Here is a 16,208-nt window from a genome sequence, read left to right as displayed (position 1 = left end):
TATCCCAAAAATGTCCTTTTGGGCCTTTTCTCTATTACTAGATCCAGTCCAGGATTGTGTATTGTGTTTAATTGTCATTGTCTCTTTAGTTGCTCTTTTCTTTTTTTTTTTTTTAATTGTGGAAACACATAGAACATGAACTTTCCCACCTCAGCCACTCCCAAGCATACCATTCATTGGGACTAATTGCATAAACAATGTTGTGCTACCCTCACCACCATCCACTACTGGAAATTTTCCATCACTCCCAAATAGAAACCCCACACCCATCATGTGTTAACTCCCCATTCGTCTTTATCCCTGCCCCTGGTAATCTGTACTCTGCTTTCTGTCTGTATGTGTTTGCATATTCTAGCTATTTCATATAAGTGGAGTCATACAATATCTGTTCCTTTGTGTCTGACTTATTTCACTCAACATAATGCCTTACATAATGTTCATCCGTGTAATGGCATGTATCAACTTCATTCCTTTTTAAGACTGGGTAATAGTCCATTGTATGTACCACATTTGTTTATCCATTTATCTTGCTGATGGACATTTGGGTTGCTTCCAACTTCTGGCTATTGTGATTAATGCTGCTATGAACACTAGTGTACAAAATCTGTCCGAGTTACTGCTTTCAGTTCTTTTGGGTATATAGCTAGATGTAGACCTAGATGGCTAGGTCATTTGGTAGCCTATGTTTAACTTTCTGAGGAACCACTAAACTGTTTTCCACAGTGGCTGTACCTTTTACATTCCCACCAACAATGTATGAGGGATCCTATTTCACATATTCCTTAGTACTTGTTATTTTCTGGTTTTTTTTTGTTTTTTGTTTTTTTTTTAATAGACGTTCTAGTGGGTGTGAGGCAGTATCTCGTGGTTTTGATTTGTGTATTTTTGGAGAAATGTCTATTCAAGTCCTTTGCCCATTTTTAAATTGGGTTGTTTGTCTTTTTTGTTGTTGAGATGCAGGAGTTCTTTATATAGTCGGGATATTAAACCCTTGTCAGTCATATGGTTTCCAACTATTTTCTCCCATTCTGTTGGTTGACTTTTCACTTTTTACTCTCTTGAAAATGCCCTTTGATGCACAGAAGTTTTTAATTTTGATGAAGTCCAGTTCATTTTTTTCTTTTGTTGCTCATGCTTTCATGTAAAGTAGAAGAATCCATTACCTAATACAAGGTCCTGCAGATATTTTCCTATGTTTTTCTCTAAGAATTTTATAGTTTTTGGTCTTATATTTAGGTCCTTGATTTTGAGTTAATTTTTGTATACAGTGTGAGGTAAGAGGCCCACTTTCATTCTTTTGCATGTGGGTATCCGCTTTTCCCAGCATCAGTTGTTGAAGAGACTGTTCTTTCCCCATTGAGTGGAATTGATTCCCTTGTCAAACGTCAATTGGCTTAAAGAGTCAAGGAGACTTCTGGGAAGATGGTGGAATAAGGAGAGGCAGAACTCACTCCTCCACCAAAAGCACCTAGAGAACAGGCAGAAACTATCCAAAGATCATTGCGACATAAGAGGTAGAGCTGGAAAAAAGAAACAGAAAAACTACAATAGGGAAATTGCGATGAGTGAACTGGATCATGGCTCCTGGTGCAGCCCCTGAGGCTGCAGTTTCAGGTTGCCCTGGTTCCTGCCTGCCTGGCTGCTGCAGTCTAGAAGAGACAGGGAGACCCTCTCCCCAGGAAAAGAGGGAGATAAAGCACAGTCCTGATCCAACCATTGGCCACAAGTGAACCTTCTGGATCCCACACCCATGAACCATTCTACGCAGAAGCCCAGGGTGCCTGTGGCTCCATTATTTCCACCAGAAAAACCACAGTGGGAGACTGAATTCTAGTGTGGCTCTCTGTTCCCATCCTCCATCCCTGAGGCTGGCAGCTTTGGGTCGGTCTGGTTCCCTCCTGGTTGGCTGCTGCGGACTAGGAGAGTCAGAGAAGCCCTCCCATCCAGAAACAGAGGAGGACATGGCACAGTTCTGATCCATCTGTTGTCACTGAAACTGACTGTGGGGTCCCAATAGCCTTGGTTCTTTCTGGATGGGTGCCCACAGCACCATGGTGCCATTATTTCACCTGCCTCAGAAACGGAGGAGACAGGGGGATAAATTAACTTAGCTTTGTAGGGCTGTGGGGAATAGGTTGCCAAAGAGTACCAAATACTGGGAAGGCTGGGAAAATGCACTGTTGGGGAGCTGCTTTCTTGACCCTCTATCCAGGTCCCTTCGGATCTGGTCCACGCCTGCTGCATGGGACCCTGGCCCTGTCTTGGCTGGGAAATACTAATGAACTAGGTGCCAAAGACCTTTAACACGAACACAATCAACAAAAAAATCTTAGACAAAAGAGGAAACCCAAATTTCTAAATCTTATGGATAACAAGATGCTCAGATACTATAAAAAAAAAATTAGAAGACATACTAAGAAACAAGAAGATATGGCCAAACCAAGCAATCAAAAAATCAGAGGAGATACAGAATTTGGAGCAACTAATCAAAGATTTTTCAAACAAATGTCCTAAATGATTTCAGTAAGATGGCTAAAGAGATAAAGGATATTAAGAAGACACTAGGAGAGCATGAAGAAGAATTTGAAAGAATACGTGGAAAAATAACACATCCTATGGAAATGAAAGACACTGTAGATTAAATAAAAATACACTGGAGATGCACAACAGCAGATTTGAAGAGGCAGAAGGATCAATGAACTAGAAGATAGAGCAACTGAATTCAAACACACAAAAGAACAAATGGAGAAAAAGTGGAACAATTTGAGCAGGGTCTCAGGAAAATTATTAACAACGTGAAGCATACCAATATACACATCATAGGTTCCCCAGAAGGAGAAGACAAGGCAAAGGGGCCAGGAAGAATATTTGAGGATATAATGGCTGAAAATTTCCCAACCCTTATAAAAGACATAAATATGCAATGCACTCCAAATAGAATAAATCCAAATAGGCCCATTTCAAGACATATACTAATCAGACTGTCAAATGCCAAAGAAGTGAGAAACCTCAGAGTAGCAAGAGAAAAGCAACTCACCACATACAAGGGAAGCCACATGAGGCTAAGTGTTGACTTTTTATCAGACACCATGGAGGTGAGAAGGCAGTGGTACAATATATGTAAGATACTGAAAGAGAAAAATTGCCAGCCAATAATTCTTTATCCAGCAAAACTGTCCTTCAAAAGTGAGAGAGAGTTTAAAATATACACAGGTTAAAAAAAGCTGAGAGAGGTGACCTGCCCTACAAGAAATACCAAAGGGAGTTCTGCCAGCTGAAATAAAAGACAGGAGAGAGAGGCTTGGAAGAAGGTACAGAAATTATGATTATCAGTAAGGGTAACAAAAAAATAAAAGAAAAATAATAGATCTGACAAATAAAGGGCAAAGGATAAAATGGTCAAAGTAAGGACTACTTCTACCTTAATAACTTTGAATGTTAATGGATTAGACTCCCCAATCAAAAGACACAGATTAGCAGAATGGATAAAAACATATTATTTATCTATATGCTGTTTATAGGAAACTCATTTTAGACCCAAAGATACAAGGCTGAAAGTGAAAGGATGGAAAAAAGATATTCCAAGCAAACAGCTACAAAAAAACAAAAAACAAAAACAAACAAATGATAAAAAACCCTTGAGTAACTATACTAATGTTAGACAAAATAGGTTTTAAATGCAAAAATGTTATAAGAGACAAAGAAGGACACTATCTATTACTAAAATGGGCAATTGGCCAAGGAGAAATAATAATGAACATTTATGCACCTAATCATAGTGCTCCAAAGTACATGAGGCAAACACTGGCAAAACTGAAGTCAGTAATAGCTGTCTCTACAATAATAGTGGGAGGCTTCAACACACGACTCTTCAATAGATAGAACATCTAAACAGAGGAACAATAAGGAAACAGAGACCTCGAAAAATATGATAAATGAACTATACCTAGCAGACATATATACAACCTTACATCCCCAAATAAAAGGATATATTTTCTTCTCAAATGCTCATGGAATATTCTTCAGGATAGACTATATGCTGGGGTACAAAAGAGGTCTTAATCAATTTTAAAAGATTGAAACCATACAAAGCACGTCTAATCATAATGGATTGAAATTGGAAATCAACAACAGTCATAGAACTGAAAAATTCACAGCTATTTGGAAGTTTAGCAACATGCTCTTAAACAATCAGTAGGTCAAAGAAGAAATTGCAAGAGGTATCAGGAAATATCTCTAGAAGAATGAAAATGAGAACACATATCAAAACTTATGGGATGTGGTGAAGGCAGTGCTAGGAGGGAAATTGATAGCCCTAACTGAACACCTGGAGAAAATAGAGATAGAACAGCAAACTAATCCCAAAGTAAGCAGAAGAAAAGAAATAACAAAGATTACAGTGGAAATCAATAAAATGGAGAACAAAAAACACTAGAGAGACTCAATAAAACCAAATACTGGTTCTTTGAGTAGATCAGTAAAATTGACAAACCCTTAGCTAGATTGACAAAGACAAAAGGAGAGAAGATGCAAATAAAATCAGAAATGGGGGGGGGGTCATTACCATGGGCCCCAAAGAAATAAAGAGGATAATAAGAGGATAATATGAACAATGGTATGCAAACAAACTGGACAACTTAAATGAAATGGACCACTTCTTAGAAAGATGAACTACCTACAGTGATTCCAGAAGAAATAGACCCCAACAATCAATCACAAGTAAAGAGATTAAATCAGTCATCAAACCTCCCAGCAAAGAAAAGCCCAGGACCAGATGGCTTCACAGGTGAATTTTACCAATTCCAAGAAGAATTAAAACCATTTCTGCCCAAACTCTTCCAAAAAAAATTTGGAAAAGAGGGAATACTACCTAACACATTCTATGATGCCAACATCACCTTAATACCAAAGCCTGACAAAGATACCACAAAAAAAGAAAACTACAGATGAATATCGCTAATGACTGTAGGTACAGAAATCCTCAAAATACTTGCAGGTCAAATTAACAACACATTGAAAGAATTATACACCATGACCAAGCAGGTTTTATCCCAGGTATGCAAGAGGGCTTCAACATAAGAAAATCAATTAATGTAACACACCACATTAACAAATCAAAGGGATAAAATCATGTGATCATCTCGATTGACTCAGAAAGGACATTTAACAAAATCCAGCATCCTTTATTGATAAAAATACTTCTAAAGATAGGAATGGAAGGAAACTTCTTCAACATGATAAAGAGCATATATGAAAAAACCACAGCTAACATCATACTCAATGGTAACAGACTTAAAGCTTTCCCTGTAAGATCAGGAGCAAGACGAGGATGCCCACTGTCAACCACTGTTATTCAACATTGTTCTAGAAGTTCTAGATGGAGCAATTAGGCAAGAAAATGAAATAAAAGGCATCCAAATTGGAAAGGAAGAAGTAAAACTTTTCACTATTTGCAGATGACATGATCCTGTATTTAGAAGTCCCAAAAAATATACAGCAAATCTAGTAGAATTAATAAACAAGTTCAGCAAAGTGTTGGGATACAAAATCAACATTCAAAAAATCAGTGGTGCTTCCATACACTAGTAATGAGCAATTTGAGGAGGAAATCAAATAAAAATTCCATTTACAATAGAAACTAAAATAATCAATTATCTGGTAATAAATTTAACCAAAGATATAAAGGACCTATTTTCAGAAAACTGCAAAACATTGCTAAAAGAAATCAAAGAAGACCTAAATAAATGGAAGGACATTCTGTGTGCATGGAGGAAGACTAAATATTGTTAAGATGTCCATTCTATCCAAACTGATTTCAGGTTCAATGCAATCCTACTCAAAATTCCAATAGCCTAATTTGCAGAAATGAAAAAGCCAATTATCAAATTTATTTAGGACAGTACGGGGCCCCAAATAGGCAAAAACATTTTGAAAAAAATGAAGTGGGAGGACTCATGCTTCCTGAACTTAAAGCATATTATAAAGCCACAGTGGTCAGAACAGCATGGTACTGGCATAAAGATAGGCATATTGTTCAGTGGGATTGAATTGAGAGTCCTGAAATAGACCCTTAGTTCTATAGTCAATTGATTTTTGACAAGGCTTCCAAGTCCACTCAACTGGGACAGAACAGTCCCTTCAACAAACGGTGCTGGGAGAGCTGTATATCTGTAACCAAAAGAGTGAAAGAGTACACCGTCTCACTTCCTATACAAAAATCAACTCAAAATGAATCAAAGGCCTAAATATAAGAGCCAGGACCATAAAACTCCTAGAAGAAAATGTAGGGAAACATCTTCAGGATCTGGTGATGAGAGGTAGTTTTCTAGACCTTACACCCAAAGCACAAAAAATGAACAAAAAAAATAGATAAATGGGACCTCCTCAAAATCAAATACTTCTGTGCTTCAAAGGACTTTGTCAAAAAGGTAAAAAGGCAGCTAACTCAATGGGAGAAAATATTTGGAAACCATATATTTGATATAAGTTTCATATCCAGAATATACAAAGAAATTCTACAACTCACCGATAAAAAGACAAACAGCTCAATTAAAAAATGGGGGAAGTGCTTGAAAAGACGTTTTTCCCAAAAGGAAATACAAATGGATGAAAAGCACATGAAAAGCTGCTCATCTTCACTTGCTATTAGGGAAATGCAAATCAAAGCCACAATGAAATATCATTTGATACCTATTAGAATGGCCACTATTAAATAGGAAATGACAAGTGTTGGAGAGGATGTGGAGAAATATTCATTACTAGTGGGAATGTAAAATGGTACAGCTGCTGTGGAAGAGTTTGGCATTTCTGCAAAAAGCTACATATAGTGTTGCCTTACAATCTGGCAATACTCCTACTTGGTATATCCCAGAAGAACTAGAAGCAGGGATGCAAACAGACATTTTCACACCAATGTTCATAGCAGCATTATTCACAATTGCCAAAAGATGGAAATAAACCAAGTGTCCTCAGCTGATGAATGGATAAACAAATTGTGGTATACACATACGAGGGAGTATTACTCAGGAATAAGAAGGAATGAAGTCCTCCTGAAGCATGCGACCATATGGATGAGCCTTGAGGACATTATGTTGAGTGAAATAAGTCAGACACAAAAGGATAAATTTTGTATGATCTCACTAAAGGTGCTAATTATACTATGTGAACTCACGGACATATACTCTAGAATATAGGTTACCAGGAGATAGAATGAGGCTAGAGAATGGGGAGTGGTTTCTTGATATGTGCAGAATTTTTAACCAGGTTGAATTGAAATGAGTAGAAACGGGTAGAGGGGATGGGAGCATATTATGGTGAGTATAATTAACAGTGCTGAATTGTTTGTGAATGTGGTTGATAGGGGATGTTTAGAGTCGTATATGTCACCAGTAGGAAAGCCAGGTGTTAAAATACAGGACTATAAAACTCAGTAAATCTTGTGGTGGACAAAGACTGTGATTAACAGTACAAATATAAAAAATTTCCTCCATGAACTAGAACAAGTGTACAAAACTGTACTAGTTCTAAAATTTCCTCCATGTACTAGAACAAGTGTACAAGTGTACAAAACCAGGAGTTAATAATAGAGGGAAATATGGGGGAAGATGCACCTGTTGCAAACTATGGACTATAGTTAACAGAAATACCTTAATAGTCTTTCATCAACAGTAACAAATGTACCACACCAATGCTGGGGATCAATAATGGTGGGGGAGGGGTATGGGATGTTTTGGGTTTTCGTTCTTTCTTTCTGGAATAAAGAAAATGTTCTAAAACTGATTGTGGTGATGAATGCACAGTTATGTGATGATACTGTGAATCATTGTATACTTTGGATGGATTGTATGGTGAATGAATATATCTCAATAAAATTGCATTTAAAAAAAGTCAAGGAAAGGAAAACTCATACCATTTTACCCACCCATCCACACCCTGCCCCCCCCAAAAAAATCAATTGGCTATAGATGTGTAGGCTTATTTCTTCATTGAATCCTGGCTCTTTAAGAGACAGATGTTGAAACCAGCTATGTGAATACCTCAGAGATATCTCAAGTTTGGCATATCTAAAACTAAACTACTCTATGCTCACCTCCATCCAGCTGTTCCTCCATTGTGTTCAATCTTCATAAATGTTCCACCACCAACCCAGATGTCCAAGGCTGACACCTGGGATTGTGCCTCAACATCTCTCTCTCCCACTACCCCTGTAACTGTCCTCTCAATTCTATCTCCAGAATATTTCAAATTGATGCCTTCCTTCATCCTCATCACAATTGCAGCCTCGTACCTGGATCTGTCTTGCTTCCCTCCACATTTCACTATGGCCAGAGTGATCTTTCTAAACAGAAGTACTGTTTCACCGCTCTGGCTTAAAACCTTTCATTGGCCTCCCCATGCTCTTTCATGAAATCCAAATGAACTGGTTCCAGTTACTAAAGTCTTCTCTCTCATTTCTATCTCCATTAAGCCTCTGCTCTTCTTGCTTCACATGTTCATGTTCTCACTCTACCGAGGATACCTCAGGGGACAAGTAGCTAATTCCTACTCTTTTCAGGTATCAGCTTAAACATTACTTCCTCTAGAAATCTCCCTGACTGCTAGGCCAGAGTAAGACCTTTGCTATGTGCTCCAGTAGCTCTTACTTTCCTGTATCATGAAACTTTTCTTGCAGTTTTCTTTATTCTATAAATATTTGCCAAATTCCTATTATTAATTACATGTGGGTACTGTTCAATGCATGGGAGATTTGCCTGCCCTCATAAACTTGCATTCCAGTGCTATAAAGGAAAAAAAAAATGGGTAATAAGGTGGAGAGTAATAGAAAAACAGGGCATACTGTACACATTGAGCTAATATCCAGAGGAAAAGAGAGCCAGACATACAAAGCAAGGGTGGGGGGGGGGGGGAGATGGTTCCAATAGAGGGTTTAGCAGATGCAAATGCCAAGAAACAGAAAGAGACTGGTGTTTTTGACAAGACTAGTGGCCCTGGAGCTATGGGGAGAGAAGGAGATGTGATTGAAGAGGTAGATGGGGGCCAGGTCATATCAAGATTATAAGGAATTTGGATTTTATTTTAAGTGCAATGAGAAGGCAATAAAGAGTTTTAATTATGGAAGCAGTGATCTAGAAATGATCTTTTTAAAGAGATTCTTCTAGTTATAGAGTGAATAATGGATCATTAGGGGCAAGGAGGAAGTGGGGAGACCGATTAGACTATTTTAGTATTACAGACAAGATGTGGGTGAAGGCAGCAAATACGGAGAGAAGTAAATGGATTAAAGCTCAGGTATTTGGAGGTAGGACTAACAGACATTCTAATGGATTAATAAAGAAAATGAGGAAAAGTAAAAAAGCATGGAAAAGCATTAGAGTTTTGGCTGGAGCAATTGAATACAAGCAATTTAATAAGGGGAAAACAAGAATAGAACTTAGGAGTGGATAAAGTGTTTTGTTTGAATGACTAAGTTACCCAAGTAGGCAGCTGGGTGAACTTGTCCAGTGTTCTTCCAGACCAAGGGTTGGCGAACTTTCTGTAAGTGACCATGTAGTAAATATTTTAGGCTTTGTGTGCCAAGAAGCCAAATCGAAGATACAGAAGTACTTACAAAACAAAGAAGACAAGTTTCCACAAATTTTTTATTGACAACATTTTAAATATAATAATTGAATACAATGTTTTTGTAATACAAGTATGCTGCTTAGTTGGGGTTCAAAGTAAGTGTTCCCTGTCATCAAAATCGATTGCAAATGTTCATCTGTGAAGGCTGATGTATAATGACATCTCTCATATTTCATCTTTGAAAATATCTTTACACAGATAGGTACTGCCAAATGATATCTGTCTCTGAGCATATGATTGTAATTGAGCATATGCATCACTTGGAAGGCGTTTATAGAATTCTGTTATATTCTCTTGATACTTGCCTTTTTTTCTTTTTTTTGGTTAGAGAAGTTAATGAGTTTACAGAAAAAGACCACCCTATTATTAACACCTTGCATTGGTGTAGTACATTTGTTACAATTGATGAAAGCACATTTTTGTAATTGTACTATTAACAGTAATCCATGGTTTAATATAGGGTTCACAATTTGTATTATGCAGTTCCATGAATTTTTAAAAATTTTTTCTTCTAGTAACATATATACAACCTAAAATTTCCCCTTTTAACCACATTTGAATATATAATTCAGCGCTGTTAATTACATTCACAGTATTTTGCTACCATTACCACCATCCATTATCAAAACCTTTCCGTCATCCCAAATAGAAACTCTATATATTTTAAGCGTTAACTCCCTATTCCTTACCCCCACCCTGTTCTCTGGTAACCTATATTCTAGATTCTGACTCTTTGAGTTTGCTTTTTCTATTTAGTTCATACCACTGAGATTGTACAGTATTTGTCCTTTTGAGTCTGGATTAGTTCATTCAACATGATGTCTTTAAGGTTCATCCATGTTGTCGCATGTATCAGAACTTCATTACTTTTAAGGCTCAATAGTATTCTGCTGTGCATATATACAATATTTTGTTTATCCATTCATCATTTGATGGACATTTGTGTTGGTTCTACCTTTTGGCAATTATGAATAATTCCTCTTTGAAAATTGGTGTGCAAATATCTGTTTGAGTCCCTGCTTTCAGTTCTTTGGGGGATATACTCAGAAGTGGGATTGCCGGGTCATATGGTAATTCTATACTTAATTTTTTTAGGAACTGTCTTCCACAGCAATTGCACCATTTTATATTACCGCCAGCAATAAATGAGTGTTCCTATTTCTCCTCATTCTGGTGGATCTGAAATGGTATCTCACTGTGGTTTTGATTGCATTTCCCTAATAACACATGATGTAGCATCTTTTCATCTGCTTTTTGGCCATTTGTATATCATCTTTGGAGAAATGTCTATTCAAGTCTTTCCCATTTTTAATTTGGATTATTTGATTTTGTTGTTGAGTTGAAAGATTTCTTTATATATTCTGGATATTCAACCCTTATCAGATATGTGTTTTTTTTCCATTGCATAGGCTGTCATTTTACTTTCATGATAAAGTCCTTTAATGTACAAACATTTTTAATTTTGAGAGGTCCCATTTATCTATTTTTTTCTTTTGTTGCATGTGCTTTGGGTGTAAAGTCTAAGAAACCATCGCTTGATGTAAGGTCCTGAATATGCTTCCCTTCATTTTCTTCTCAGAGTTTTATAGTTCTGGCTCATGTATTTAGATCTTTGATCCATTTTGAGTTGATTTTTGTGTATGGTGTGAGTTAGGGTCCACCTTCATTCTTTCGCAAATGGAGATCCAGTTTTCCCAGCACCATTTTTTGAAGAGAATATTCTTTCCCAATTGATTAGACTTTGCACCCATGTTAAAGTTCATTTGGCCATACTAAACCTGCTTATAATTGTGCCTAAGAGTCTCCCCCTGAATACTTCTTTGTTCCTCAGATGAGGCCCTCTCTCTCCCAACGTGGCAGTGAACTCACTGCCCTTTCCCCTTCGTGGGATCTGACTCCCAGGGGTGTAAATCTCCCTGGCAATGGATATGACTCCTGGGGATGAACCAAAGTTGCATTTTCATATTGAGTCTTTACCTGCAATTGAATTTTGTGTATAGTGAATGGTAGGGATCTAATTTCATTGTAGTTCTATATGAGTGAACAGTTTTGAAATTACCGTTTGTTGAAGAGTACATTTTTCTTTTCTGATACGCAAAACTACTTAATTCACATATTGTATTTCCATATATTCATGGATCTAAATCTGGGCTGTTTATTCTGTTCCATTGGTCTATTTGTCTCTTGCTCTAATATCACACGGTCTTAATTACTGTAGTTTTATGTTTTATAGTAAGCTTTGATATTTGGTAGGATAAGATTCTGCACTTCATGTGTAATTGTATGCTATCTTTTATTTTGAATGTGGATGGAGGAATAAGAATATATATTCATATTTGCATAAATAATTTCTGGAATGATATATTAGAAAATAATAGTATTTACTCTGTGTATGTGTGTAATTTTGAATCTGTTAGGTTTTTATCTAATTAAAAATTATATTAGAAAGCAAAAGCAACAACAAAAAATAAAAAGCAGGCTTAATTTTTTTACAATGACACTAGGTTCTTTAATGATAGTTTTAATAGCATTGTTTAGTTCAAAACTGTGCTTTAAGCTATGTTGAATATATATATTTTAAATGTTGTTTAAAATCTAAAAGGGATTATTTCTTAAAACCAGTTATTGAATAGCAAAAACCAGACCTATTAAAAATGATTCATTAAATCAATTATATTATAGCATGGAATGGTAAAGATCTTAAAACACATGCTCAAATATGTATGAGAATGTATGTTCCAGTAACTTGAAACATTGATAAAAACTGTTTTTATAGTATAGATACTTTGAGAATGAGAACACACTGAAATGGTAAAAGGAAAAGAAAATCTGATCAAATGCTTAAATACTTCTCAAAGGGAAAAAAGAGAGTTTTGCTTTTGTTTTTCTTCTCATTTTAAAACATTTTCCTGAATCATTCTTACCATCACTTTCTCATTTTAATCATTCAAAAGGTGAAAGTAAAGTGAATTGTATATCAAGTTTCATTTCTTTTCAGGATGATTAGAAGCAGGCTTTTGATAGATTTTAAAAACAAATTACTTATAGATCAAACCAAAACACATGTCTAAAAAAAGTAAAGACATGGAAATAAAGTAGTATTTGTCATATCAAAGTAATGCATTTCTGATCATTGATTGTATACCTTTCCATATGCTCTTTTTTATTTTTGAGTTGGTGCCAAGTAATATTTAAAGCTAAATGAGATACTTAAAAGAAGTGAATCCCTAATGAAATAATGGATCTAGACATTGAGAATCAGTGACTGCAAATATTACAAAAAAAAGAGACAACCAGACATTATGTGCCTCTTATGGAAAAATCCCACCACTACCTATGAATTAGTCTTGCCAAAAATATCCAACTTGAATTTGATCAAGCTGAGATCTAAATACTAATTTATGGAAAATGCAGAGGGCAAGAAACATGTTAAACCACAACACAGTGATGTATTCAACAAAATTGAGACACTAAGAAACTCTACAGGACAAATAACCCATTTTCTTCACCAAACACACACACACACACACACACACACACACACACACACACACACAAAAGAAAAAAAAGAAAAAGAAATGGAGGGGAACCTGTCACTTAAAAGAAATTTTTAAAAAGACGTATTAGCCAATCATAATGTATGGACCTGTATTAGTTAGGGTTTTCTAGGGAAATAGAACCAACAAGAGATATCTGTAAATATAAGATTTTATAAAAGTGTCTCACACAACTGTTGGGATGCACGAATCCAAATTCCATAGGGCAGGCTGCGAACAGGCAACTCAGTAAAGATGTTGGATGAACTCCTCAGGAAATGCTCTGCTGGCTAGCTGAAAAAGAAGTGAAGGTTCTCTCTTTTCTCCCTTAAAAGTCTTCAACTTATTGGATTAAACCCAGCTAATTGAATTCTCTCACTGCAGAAGACACACACTTCATTGATGTAGTCATTCACAGGTACAGTCAATTCACTGATGATTTAATAAACCCAGCCTCCTGGTTTATTAACCAGCCACAAATGTCCTTGCAGTAGCAGTTAGGCCAGTGCTTGCTTGACCGGACACTTGGACACCGTCACCTGGCCAAGATGATACGTGAACCTAACCATCACAGTCCACCCCTTGTCAACTTGCTGTTGTACACATCACCTTAAACCATACTTTATTTCTAAGTAGAGCACAATAACAAACATATATTTTGCCTAACAGTACTCAGCTGTCATGCGTACAACTGGAAATGCACTAAATCTCTCCAGAATAGGGTACAAATCTTTGGGTGACATTGATTCTTAAACTTGATTTCCTTTAACTTAAATAACACCCATAACAAAGCTAGGAGGAAATATTCATGCCATCATATTCCTCATTTCTGTAACTGGTTACATGGTCGTAGTTCATATTTATTGCTACCTTCTTCCACTACCCATTCCATATTCCCTTTATTCTCAGAAAGCACTTCAGCTGGCTGTGGTTCTTTGCCTGGTGGGGTGACCCAAACCTTCATTCTTGAAGTTTCTTGGCCATTGGTAGTCCTGCGTGGATTAGGTTGTTGCAGTTTTCTATTGACTTTAATCACAGGGCATGGTAATACTAGGAGATGCTCTAGGGGATTTCCTGTGTTCCAGGCACATTCTTCTTTAACTCCATTGTGTAGTTGCAGTGCTATCTCCCCTTGATAGTCAGGATCAATCACCCCAGCCAGTACAGTAATCCCCTTCTTTGCCTGCTGATTCAGAAGACACTTCTACGAGCAAACTTTGCTTCATCTTTCAAATTTCTTTGATCCTGATTCTATTTCCCACTCTATAACCTCTTTTATAGACCCTGCCCTACACATTCACCTAGGGTTGATCTTATTGGTAGGAGGGCTAAATTCTGAGGATGAGCACCAGCCAATGCAGAGACAATTTGCAAATACTGTGAAAGGTGTTTTTGCATTTGTTTGTTTTTGTTAGAACCTGGGACACAAGGAAATCTCTGTCATATCAATAGTTGGATACAAACTTAAGGTACAGACAGCTCAGGGACTAAATCCCAAAGTTAACATTTTAAAATATTAAAATGTACAGAGTGCAACAAAGATTACAAGACAAATAAAGAAACAGGAAATGATACCCCATCCAAAGGAACAAGATAAAAATCCAGAAACCATCAATGAAGAAGGCCAGACTTTGGCCACACAGACAAAGACTTTTAAAAAATGATCCTCGGGGAGGCGGGGCAAGATGGCAGACTGGTGAGCTGTATGTTTTAGTTACTCCTCCAGGAAAGTAGGTAAAAAGCCAGGAACTGCGTGGACTGGACACCACAGAGCAATCTGTCTTTGGGCATACTTCATACAACACTCATGAAAACGTGGAACTGCTGAGATCAGCGAAATCTGTAAGTTTTTGCGGCCAGGGGACCCGCGCCCCTCCCTGCCAGGCTCAGTCCCGGGGGAGGAGGGGCTATCAGCTCCGGGAAGGAGAAGGGAGAATTGCAGTGGCTGCTCTTATCGGAAACTCATTCTACTGATTCAAACTCCAACCATAGATAGACTGAGACCAGACACCAGAGACTCTGAGAGCAGCCAGCCCAGCAGAGAGGAGACAGGCCATAGAAAAAAAACAACACGAAAAACTCCAAAATAAAAGCAGAGGATTTTTGGAGTTCTGGTGAACACAGAAAGGGGAAGGGCGGAGATCAGGCCTTGAGGCGCATATGCAAATCCCGAAGCAAAGCTGATCTCTCTGCCCTGTGCACCTTTCCTTAATGGCCCTGGTTGCTTTGTCTATTAGCATTTCAATAACCCATTAGATCTCTGAGGAGGGCCGTTTTTTTTTTTTTTTTAATCCTTTTTGCTTTTTCTAAAACAATTACTCTAAGAAGCTCAATACAGAAAGCTTCAAAGAATTGAAATTTGGGCACGTCAAGTCAAGAGCAGAACTAAGAGAGCTCTGAGACAAAAGGCAATAATCCAGTGGCTGAGAAAATTCACTAAACAACACAACTTCCCAAGAAAAGGGGGGTGTCCGCTCACAGCCACCATCCTGGTGGACAGGAAACACTCCTGCCCATCGCCAGCCCCATAGCCCAGAGCTGCCCCAGACAACCCAGTGTGACGGAAGTGCTTCAAATAACAGGCACACACCACAAAACTGGGCGTGGACATTAGCCTTCCCTGCAACCTCAGCTGAATGTCCCAGAGCTGGGAAGGTGGAGCAGTGTGAATTAACAGAGCCCCATTCAGCCATCATTTGAGCAGACTGGGAGCCTCCCAACACAGCCCAGCAGTCCAGAACTGCCCTGGGGGGACGGCACTCACCTGTCACATAGCACAGTCATCCCTCAACAGAGGACCTGGGGTGCACAGCCTGGAAGAGGGGCCCACTTGAAAGTCTCAGGAGCCATACGCCAATACCAAAGACTTGTGGGTCAGTGGCAGAGACAAACTGTGGCAGGACTGAACTGAAGGATTAGACTATTGCAGCAGCTTTAAAACTCTAGGATCATCAGGGAGATTTGATTGTTAGGGCCACCCCCCCTCCCCGACTGCCCAGAAACACGCCCCACATACAGGGCAGGCAACACCAACTACACACGCAAGCTTGG

The 16,208-nt window shown here is 37.9% G+C and overlaps 1 protein-coding gene across 4 annotated transcripts in view; it reads left to right on the top strand.

Moving 5' to 3' along the window:
- ZBTB9 (zinc finger and BTB domain containing 9) overlaps positions 1-16,208 on the top strand; it is a 64,899-nt gene that overhangs the window by 4,031 nt on the left and 44,660 nt on the right. The window lies entirely within an intron of this gene.

This window comes from Choloepus didactylus, chromosome 7 (genome assembly GCF_015220235.1).
Source record: "Choloepus didactylus isolate mChoDid1 chromosome 7, mChoDid1.pri, whole genome shotgun sequence".
Taxonomy (NCBI): domain Eukaryota; kingdom Metazoa; phylum Chordata; class Mammalia; order Pilosa; family Megalonychidae; genus Choloepus; species Choloepus didactylus.
This window is presented reverse-complemented; position numbering and strand designations above follow the sequence as displayed.